Genomic DNA, 11,694 nt, shown 5'->3' with positions numbered 1-11,694 from the left:
TACATATATACAATGAAATACTACTCAGCCATAAAAAAGAATGAAATAATGCCATTTGCAGCAACATGGATGGACCTAGAGATTATCATACTAAGTGAAGTAAGTCACACAGAAAAAGACAAATATGATATCACTTATAAGTGGAATCTAAAATAGGCTACAAATAAACTTATTTACAGAACAGAAACATAGACATAGAAAACTTATGGTTACCAAAGGGGAGAGGGTGGGGGAGGGGTAAATTAGGAGTTTGGGATTAGCAGATACACACTACTGTATATAAAGTAGGTAAACAACAAGGTCCTACTGTATAGCACAGGGAAGACTAGAGCAGAACTGGCCCAGGTGCTCTATACACACCAGTACCTGCTCAGGAAGTGATGGAGTAATAAGCTAGAAGGAACCTGGTTCCCTAAAGGCTGGAATAGAGCCCTGGAAATTGCCTCCCTCCAAAATTTACATGTGAGGACATAAACATATCTTGGTGAAGTCACTGCTACTGGGAAGAGGGAGGGGTTGGGTCTTTGTTACTTCCAGATCTCGCAGAGATGGCTCAGAGCCAAGGCCCAAGGAAATCCTGGTAGCAGAAGTGCTATCTGCAGATTTCCTGGTGTAAAGGACTCTTTCCTAGCAGGCTAGATTCCTGATTCTATGTGAAGCTGTTTTTCTCCACCTTGGTTCCTGTAGCCCTTTTTTGTTCTGGAGGGAACTGGCATGGCCACAACTGGGACTTCTCTTGCTTCTCCAGATAGTCCAGATAATTCAGTAGCAGGTTCACTCTGCCTGGAGCATGGGATTCAGCAGGACTCCAATTTAGCATCTTGGCTTCAGAGGTAGTCCTATTTTTTTAATGACACGTGTGTGTGTGTGTATACACACATATTAATATGGATTAACTAATCCATATTAATTAAGGGATTAATATACAGACTATAAAGAATTTCTGCCAATCAATAAGGAAAAGTTAAAAAGCCCAAAAAGAAGCTGGACAAAGGATATGAATAAGGAATTCACAAAGGAAGAAATGCAAATGGCAAATAAGCATATAAAAAGATCATAATTCTATTAGTATTTGGAGATTAAAAATAAAAACAACACACCATTACACACCTAAGAGATTGGCAACTATTTAAAAGTTTGATTAATATTGGCAAGGATATGGGATATGGGATGTAAACTGGCAAAGCCAATCTGGAGTTACTTTAGTATCTATTAAAATTTTAAATGCATAAATGATGTCTTTTTTTTTTTTTTTTTTTTTGCGGTATGCGGGCCTCTCACTGTTGTGGCCTCTCCTGTTGCGGAGCACAGGCTCCGGACGCGCAGGCTCAGTGGCCACGGCTCACAGGCCCAGCCGCTCCACGGCATGTGGGATCTTCCCAGACCAGGGCATGAGCCCGTGTCCCCTGCATCGGCAGGCGGACTCTCAACCACTGCGCCACCAGGGAAGCCTGATGTGATATTTTAATTTTATCATCCCACTGTCCTTGGTAACTAGAATTCTTGACATGGGAGAAAAGTGTGGTAGGCAGGCTGTAAGATGTCCTCCAATGATCGCAGTTCCCAGTATTCAAAGCCTTATATAATCCCTCACCCCCTTTCAATAGCTTGCTTCTAACCAATAGAATACAGTAATGTTGAGGGGATGTAACCTCTGTGAATAGGCTAAAAATTTTTTTTTAAAACTGTGATTTTTGCTTGATAGCTGATGCTCTCCTCTGGGGATTTACATGAAGCAAGCAATCATGTTTTAAACAAAACGAAATGACAACTTATGGACTGGGAGAAAAATATTTGCAAGTGATGTGACCGATAAGGGCTTAATTTCCAAAATATACAAACAGCTCATACAACTGAATAACACAACGACAACAAAAACCCAAACAACCCAATGAAAAAATGGGCCAAAGATCTGAATAGACATATCTCCAAAGAATACAGATAGTCAAAAGGCACATGAAAAAATGCTCATCATCACTAATTACCAGAGAAATACAAATCAAAACTACAATGAGGTACCACCTCACACCAGTCAGAATGGCCATCGTTAAAAAGTCTACAAATAACAAATGTTGGAGAGGGTGTGGAGAAAAGGGAACCCTCCTACACTGTTAGTGGGAATGTAAATTGGAGCAGCCACTATGGAAAACAGTATGGAGGTTGCCATATGATCCAGCAATCCCACTCCTGGGCATATATCCAGACAAAACTATAATTCAAAAAGATACATGTACCCCAATGTTCACAGCAGCACTATTTACAATAGCCAAGACATCGAAATAACCTAAATGTCCATCAACAGATGAATGGATGAAGACGATATGGTATATATATACAATGGAATATTACTCAGCCATAAAAATGAAATAATGCCATTTGCAGCAACGTGGACCTAGAAATTATCATACTAAGTGTAGTAAGTCAGAAAGAGAAAGACAAATACCATATGATATCACTTATATATGGAATCTAAAATACAATACAAATGAACGTATCTACAAAACAGAAACAGACACACAGATATACAGAACAGACTTGTGGTTGCGGGAGGAGGGATGGAGGGAAGGATTGGGAGTTTGGGATTAGCAGATGCAGACTATTATGTATAGAACAGATAAACAACAATGTCCTCAAAATCCTGCAACTCAGTTGTGGGGAAAACCTAATCTTGATTGGGAGACAAGACGGCAGAGTAGAAGGACGTGAGCTTACCTCTTACATAAACACCAAAATTACAACTACTGAACAACCATCAACAAAAAAATGCTGGAACCTACAAAAAAGATACCCTACGTCCAAAGATAAAGAAGAAGCCACAACAAGACGGTAGGAGGGGTACAATCATGATAAAATCAAGTCCCATGCATGCCGGGTAGGCGACCCACAAACTGGAAACTAATTATACCACAGAAGTTCTCCCACAGGAGTGAAACCTCTGAGCCTCACATCAGGCTCCCCAGCCTGGGGGTCTGGCAATGGGAGGAGGAACCCCCAGAGAATCTGGCTTTGAAAGCCAGTGGGGTTTGATCACAGGAATTCCACAGGACTGGGGGAAACAGAAAGTCCACTCTTAGAGGGCACACACAGGGTCTTGTGTGCACCAGGATCCAGGGGAAAAAGCGGTGACCTCATAAAAGACTGGGCCAGACTTAACCTGCTAGTATTGGAGGGTCTCCTGAAGAGGCAGGGGGTAGCTGTGGCTCACTGCAGGGACAGGGACACTGGTGGCAGCAGTTCTAGGGAGTACTCATTGGTATGAGCCCACCTGGAGGGCACCATCTTCTCACCAAGATGTGGCCCCACCCAACAGCCTGTAGGCTCCAGTGATGGGATGCCTCAGGCCAGACAACCAACAGGGCGAGAACACAACCCCACCCATCAGTAGACGGGCTGCTTAAAGTCTTCCTGAGCACACAGATTCCTGATAAACACACTCCCTGGCAGGGCCCTGCCCACCAGAGGTACAAGACCCAGCTCCACATACCACTGGGCAGGAACCAGTCCCTCCCACCAGGAAGCCTGCACAAGCCTCTTAGACAGCCTCATCCACCAGGGAGCAGAGAGCAGAAGCAAGAAGAACTACAATCCTGCAGAATGGAAATCACAATCACAGAAAGTTACACAAAAAGAGATGGCAGAGGAATATGTCCCAGATGAAGGACCAAGATAAAAACCCAAGAAGAAAAACTAAGTGAATTGGAGATAGGCAATCTACCTGAAAAAGAATTCAGAATAATGAGAGTAAAGATGATCCAAGATCTCAAAACAGAATGGAGGCACAGATCAAGAAGATACAAGAAATGTTTAACAAAGACCTATAAGAACTAAAGAATGAACAAACAGAGGTGAACAATACAATAACTGAAATGAAAAATACACTAGAAGGAATCAATAGCAGGACAACTGAGGCAGAAGAACAGATAAGTGAACTGGAAGACAATGGTGGAAATCACTTCCATGGAACAGAATAAAGAAAAAAGAATGAAAAGAAATAAGAACAGTATGAGAGAACTCTGGGACAACATTAAATGTGCCAACATTCACATTACAGGGGTCCCAGAGGGAGAAGAGAGAGAGAAAGGATCTGAGAAAATATTTGAAGAGATAATAGCTGAAAACTTCCTCAACATGGAAAAGGAAACAGTCACCCAAGTCCAGGAAGTGCAGAGAGTCCCAGGCAGGATAAACCCAAGGAGGAACATGCTGAGACACATAGTAATCAAATTGACAAAAATTAAAGACAAAGAAAAAAAATTAAAAGCAATGAGGGAAAAGCAACAAATAACATACAAGGGAACTCCCATAAGGTTATCAGCTGATTTCTCAGCAGTATCTCTGCAGGCCAGAAGGGAATGGCACAATATATTTAAAGTGATGAAAGGGAAGAAGAACCTACAACCAAGAATACTGTACCCAGCAAGGCTCTAATTCAGATTTGACAGAGAAATCAAAAGATTTACAGACAAGCAAAAGCTAAGAGAATTCAGCACCACCAGACCAGGTTTGCAGCAAAAGCTAAAGGAACTTCTCTAGGCAGAAAAGAAAAGGCCACCACTAGAAACAAGAAAATTATGAATAGAAAAGCTCACTGGTAAAGGCAAACATACAGTAAAGGTGGAAATCATCTGCACACAAATATGACATCAAAACCAGCATCTGTGAGAAGAGGAGAGCACAAATGCAGGATATTAGAAATGCATTTGAAATTAAAAGACCAGCAACTTAAAACAATCTTGTTTATATATAGTCTGCTATACCAAAACCTCATTGTAACCATGAACAAAAATCTACTATAGATACACACACAAAAAAGAAAAAGGAATCCAAACACAACACTAAAGTTAGTCATCAAATCACAAGAGAAGAGAACAAAAGAGGAAGGGAAAAAAAAAACACCTATAAAAGCAAATCCAAAATGGGCATACGAACATACATATTGATAATTACCTTAAATGCAAGCGGATTAAATGCTCCAACCAAAAGAAACAGACTCACTGAATGGATTAAAAAAACAAGACCCATATATATGTTCTCTATAAGAGACCCACTTCAGATCTAGCGACACATACAGACTGAAAGTGGGCAGATGGAAAAAGGAATTCCATACAAATGGAAATCAAAAGAAAGCTGGAGTAACAATACTCATATCAGACAAAACAGACTTTTTTTTTTGGCCGCACCATGCAGCATGCGGGATCTTAGATGCCCAACCAGGGATTAAACCCATGACCCCTGCAATGGAAGTGTGGAGTTTTAACCATTGGACCTCCAGGGAAGTCCCCAAAATAGGCTTTAAAATAAAGACTGTTACAAGAGACAAAGAAGGACACTACATAATGATCAAGGGAGCAATCCAAGAAGAAGATGTAACAATTGTAAATATATATGCACCCAACATAGGAGCACCTCAATATATAAGGCAAATACCAACAGCCATAAAAGGAGAAATAGACAGAAACACAATAACAGTGGGGAGTTTAACACCCCACTTTCATCATGGACAGATCATCCAGACAGAAAATCAATAAGGAAACACAGGCGTTAAATAACACATTAGATCAGATGGACTTAATTGATATTTATAGAGCATTCCATCCAAAAGCAGCAGAATACACGTTCTTCTCAAGTGCACCTAAACATTCTCCAGGATTGATCACATGCTGGGCCACAAAGAGAGCCTCAGTAAATTTAAGAAAATTGAAATCATATCAAGCAACTTTTCTGACCACAATGTAATGAGACTAGAAATCAACTATAGGAAAATAACTAAAAAACACAAACATGTGGGGGCTAAACAATATGTTACTAACCAACCAATAGATCACTGAAGAAATCAAAGAGGAAATAAAAACATACCTAGAGACAAATGAAAATGAAAGCATGATGATCCAAAACCTTCTGGATGCAGCAAAAGCAGTTCTAAAAGGGAAATATATAGCAATACAATCTTACCTCAAGAAACAAGACAAATCTCAAATAAATACCCTAAACTTACACCTAAAGGAACTAGAGAAAGAACAACAAACAAAACCCAAAGTTAGTAGAAGGAAAGAAACCATAAAGCTTAGAGCAGAAATAAATGAAATAGAGATGAAGAAAACAACACAAAAGATCAATGAAACTAAAAGCTGGTTCTTTGAAAAGATAAATAAAATGGATAAACCTTTATCCAGACTCAACAAGAAAAAGAGAGAGAGGGCTCAAATCAATAAAATTAGAAATGAAAAAGGAGAAGTTACAACAACGGACACCAGAGGAATACAAAGGATCACGAGAGACTACTACAAGCAACTGTATGCTGATAAAATGGAAAACGTAGAAGAAATGAACAATTTTTTAGAAAGATACAATCTCCCAAGACTGAACCAGGAAAAAACAGAAAATATGAAGAGAAGAAATAGAAAATATGAACAGACCAATCACAAGTACTGAAGTTGAAAATATGATTTAAAAACTCCTAACAGGGGTTTCCCTGGTGGTGCAGTGGTTGGGGTTCCACCTGCCAATGCAGGGGACACAGGTTCGAGCCTTGGTCCAGGAAGATCCCACAGGCCGTGGAGCAACTAAACCCATGCACCACAACTACTGAGCCTGCACTCTAGAGCCCACGAGCCACAACTGCTGAGCCCACATGTTACAACTACTGAAGCCTGCGCACCTAGACCCCATGCTCCACAACAAGAGAAGCCACTGCAACTAGAAGCCTGTGCACTGCAAGGAAGAGTAGCCCTGCTCACTGCAACTAGAGAAAGCCCATGCACAACAACGAAGACCCAATGCAGCCAAAAATAAATTTAAAAAAAAAACTCCTAACAAACAAAAGTCCAGGACCAGATGTCTTCACAGGTGAATCCTATCAAACATTTAGAGAAGAGTTAACACCTATCCTTCTGAAACTATTCCCAAAAATTGCAGAGGAAGGAACACTCCCAAACTCATTCTATGAGGCCACCATCACCCCGATATCAAAACCAGAAAAGGATACCAAAGGAAGGAAGGAAGGAAGGAAGGAAGGAAGGAAGGAAGGAAGGAAGGAAGGAAGGAAGGAAGGAAAGAAAAAAAGAAAATTACAGGCTAATATCACTGATGAACATAGATGCAAAACTGCTCAACAAAATACTAGAAAACTGAATCCAACAATACTTCAAATGGATCATACGCCATGATCAACTGGGATATATCCTAGGGATGCAAGGATTTTTCAGTATCTGCAAATCAATCAGTGTGATACACCACATCAACAAATTGAAGAATAAAAACTATATGATCATTCAATAGATACAGAAAAAGCTTTTGACAAAATTCAACACCCAATTATGATAAAAACTCTCCAGAAAGTGGGCATACAGTGAACATACCTCAACATAATTAAGGCCATAAATGATAAACCTACAGCTAACATCATACTCAACAGTGAAAAGGTGAAAGCATTTCCTTTAAGATCAGGAAAAAGACAAGGATGTCCACTCTCAATGCTATTATGCAACATAGTTTTGGCAGTCCTAGCCATGGCAGAGAAGAAAAAGAAATAAAGGGAATTCCAATTTGGAAAAGAATAAGTAAAACTGTCACTATTTGGGACTTCCCTGGTGGTCCCATGGTTAAGAATCCGCCTTCCAATGCAGGAGACGCAGGTTCAATCCCTGATCAGGGAACTAAGAGCCCACATGCTGCGGGGCAACTAAGCTCACGTGCTGTAGAGCCCACATGCCACAATTAGTGAGCCCATACACTGCAACTACTGAGCCCGCACGCTCTGAAGCCCGCATGCCACACTAGAGAGAAGCCCACATGCTGCAACTAGAGAGCCCATGCACCACAACTACTGAGCCTGTGCACCACAACCAGAGAGAAGCCTGCGCACTGCAACTAGAGAAGCCCACGCACCACAACAATAGATCCCGCATACTGCAACAAAGATCCCGTATGCTGCAATAAAGATCCCACATGCCACAACTAGACCCGACGCAGCCAAATAATAATAAAATTAAAAAGAAAAAACAAAAACTGTCACTGTTTGCAGATGACATGATACTATACATGGAAAACCCTAAGGATGCTACCAGAAAACTGCTAGAGCTCATCAATGAATTCAGTAAAGTTGCAGGATACAAAATTAATACACAGAAATCTGTCGCATTTCTATACAATAACAATGAAAGTTCAGAAACAAATTAAAGAAACAATCCCATTTGCCATCGCATCAAAAAGAATAAAATACCTAGGAATAAACCTACCTAAGGAGGCAAAAGACCTGTACTCCGAAAACTATAAGACGCTGATGAAAGAAATGGAATATGACACAAATAGATGGAAAGATATACCATGTTCTTAGATTGGAAGAATCAGTATTATCGAAATGACTTTACTATCCAAGGCAATCTACAGATTCAGTGCAATCCCTATCAAATTATCAATGGCATTTTCCACAAAACTAGAACAAAAAAATCTTAAAATTTGTATGGAGACACAAAAGACCCCGAATAGCCAAAGCAATATTGAGAAAGAAAAATGGAGCTGGAGGAATCAAGCTCCTGGACTTCAGACTATATTAAAAAGCTACAGTCATCAAAACAGTATGGTACTGGCACAAAAACAGAAATATAGATCACTGGAACAGGACAGAAAGCCCAGAAATAAACCCATGCACCTATGGTCAATTAATCTATGACAAAGGAGGCAAGACTATACAATGGAGAAAAGTCAGTCTCTTCAATAAATGGCTCTGGGAAAACTGGACAGCTATATGTAAAAAAATAAAATTAGAACATTCTTAAACACCATAGACAAAAATAAACTCAAAATGGGTTAAAGACCTAAATGTAAGACTGGATACTGTAAAACTCTTAGAGGAAAACATAAGCAGAGCACTCTTTCATATAAATCAAAGCAATATCTTTTTTGATCCATCTCCTAGAGTAATGGAAATAAAACCAAAAATAAACAAATGGGACCTAATTAAACTCAAAAGCTTGTGTATAGCAAAGGAAATCATAAACAAAATGAAATGACAACCCACAGAATGGGAGAAAATATTTGCAAACAGTGTGACAGACAAGGGATTAATCTCTAAAATTTACAAACAGCTCATGTGCCTCAATATGAAAAAATAAACAACAACCCAATCAAAAAATGGCAAAAGACCTAAATAGACATTTCTCCAAAGAAGACATACAGATGGCCAAGGGGTACGTGAAAAGATGCTCAACATCGCTAATTATTAGAGAAATGCAAATCAAAACTACAATGAGGGAATTCCCTGGTGGTCCAGTGTTTAGGACTCCACGCTGTCACTGCTGAGGGCCCAGGTTCAATCCCTGGTTGGGGAACTAAGATCCTGCAGGCTGCACGGCAAAACAAAACAAAATAAACAGAAAACTACAATGAGAGGGACTTCCCTTTGATCCAGTGTCTGGGACTCCATGCTCCCAATGCAGGGGGCCAGGGTTCGATCGCTGGTCAGGGAACTAGATCCCACATGCTGCATGCTGCAGCTAAAGATCCCACATGCCACAACTAAAAAAGATCCCATGTACCGCAACTAAGACCCAGCATAGCCAAATAAATAAATAAATATTAAAAAAAAAAAAAAGAAACTACAATGAGGGAATTCCCTGGTGGTCCAGTGGTTAGGACTCTGTGCTTCCAATGCTGGGGGCCCGGGTTCCATCCCTGGTTGGGGAACTAAGATCCTGCAAGCTGCACAGCATGGCCAGAAAAAAAACCCAAAAAACTATGAGACATCACCTCACACCAGTCAGAATGGCCATCATCAAAAAGTCTACAAACAATAAATGCTGGAGAGGGTGTGGACAAAAGGGAACCCTCCTGTGCTGTTGGTGGGAATGTAAATTGGTACAGCTACTGTGGAGAACAGTATGGAGGTTCCTTAAGCAACTAAAAATAGAACTATCATATGATCCTGCAATCCCAATCCTGGGCATATATCTGGAGAAAAACATGGTTCAAAAGGATACATGCACCCCAGTGTTCATTGCAGCACTATTTACAATAGTCAGGTCATGGAAACAACCTAAATGTCCATCAACAGATGAATGGATAAACAAGATGTGGTACATATATACAATGGAATATTACTCAGCCATTAAAGAGAATGAAATAATGCCATTTGCAGCAACATGGATAGACTTGTAGATTATCATACTAAGTGAAGTAAGTCAGAGAAAAACAAACATCATATGATATCACTGATATGCAGAATCTAAAAAAAAATTGATACAAATGAACTTATTTATAAAACGGAAATAGAGTCACAGACTTAGAGAATGAACTTATGGTTACCGGGGGGATGGGTGGGGGGGAAGGACAGACTGGGAGTTTGGAGATATACATGTACACACTGTTATATTTAAAATAGATAACCAACAAGGACCTACCATACAGCAAAAGGAACTCTGCTCAATACTCTGTAATAAACTAAATGGGAAAAGAATTTGAAAAAGAATAGATACATGTATATGTATAACTGAATCACTTTGCTGTACACCTAAAACCAACACAACATTGTTAATCAACTATACTCCAATATAAAATAAAAATTAAAAAAAAAATCCATAGGAACTGAAATCTAAAAATAAATAAATAAAAATAAAACAATAAACAACAACAACCCAGAAACAAAGTCCTATTTATAGCACAGGGAACTATATTCAATATCCTCTGATAAACCATAATGGAAAAGAATATGAAAAAGAATATATATATATATATATATATATATATATATATATATAACCGAATCACTTTGCTGTACAGCAAAAATTAACACATTATAAATCAACTATACTTCAATAAAAATTTTAAAGTATATAAAGGCAGCCATGTTAAAGAGGCCTACATGGCCCTCTTGTCAACAGCCAGCAAGTAACTGAGTAAATAAGGCCCTCAGTCCAAGAACCCTCAAGGAACAGAATCCTGTCAACAACCACGTGAACTTGGAAGCAGATCCTTCCCCAGTCAAGCCTTCTGATGAGACACTAGCCCTGTTTAACACCTTGATTTCAGTCTTGAGAGACTCTGAAGCAGAGGACCCAGTTGAGCCATACCTGGATTCCTGACACATGAAAACTATGAGATAATGTGTGTTGTTTTAAACTACTAAGTTTTGAAATAGAAATAACTAACACAAAAGGAGATACAAATGTAAGAGAAGTAAACACCCTATAGTCCTGAATTTTAATTGGAAGTATCAATAAAATATAGATGCCCTAGGTCTTTCTACTAAAAAGGCTTAGAAACAGTGAACATCCCCTGGCATCCAATTTGTGGTCTTGAAATTCTGTTTCCCCAGGAAGAAACCAAGGCTCCTTGGAGAAATGGCTGAATACAGATCTGAGGCAGGAATTATATGACATAAGCCTGAAACATCTTGTCACCATAAAGCAAGGAAGTTCCTGACTATGAGGGTCTAATGTCAGAAGCCAACTTGAAGAACTTCCCACTTGAAGACGGGAAAATTTGAGCATCAGTAAAGATAATGACAGCAGTGGATTGAAACACTTTAAGGATGTTTACATCCATGAATTCATAATTACTCTTATTTTAAAAAACTGGATTGGTCACCAACTAACTATTCTGAAAACTGGTAAATAAAAGGAAACAATCAAGGATTTATCCTGCCTTTTCCATGTGAATTATAACACTTGGTAACCAAATAGATGATTAGAAAAAGTT

General features: G+C 39.4%; 1 protein-coding gene across 1 annotated transcript in view; it reads left to right on the top strand.

Annotated features, from left to right (window-relative positions):
- Nucleotides 1-11,694, top strand: part of LOC101279885 (zinc finger protein with KRAB and SCAN domains 4) — a 94,026-nt gene that overhangs the window by 55,569 nt on the left and 26,763 nt on the right. The gene's annotated exons all lie outside the window — the stretch shown is intronic.

The sequence above is a fragment of the Orcinus orca genome, chromosome 10, assembly GCF_937001465.1.
Source record: "Orcinus orca chromosome 10, mOrcOrc1.1, whole genome shotgun sequence".
Lineage (NCBI taxonomy): Eukaryota > Metazoa > Chordata > Mammalia > Artiodactyla > Delphinidae > Orcinus > Orcinus orca.
Note: the sequence above shows the minus strand (reverse complement) of the source record. Positions and strands in the feature narration are given on the sequence as shown.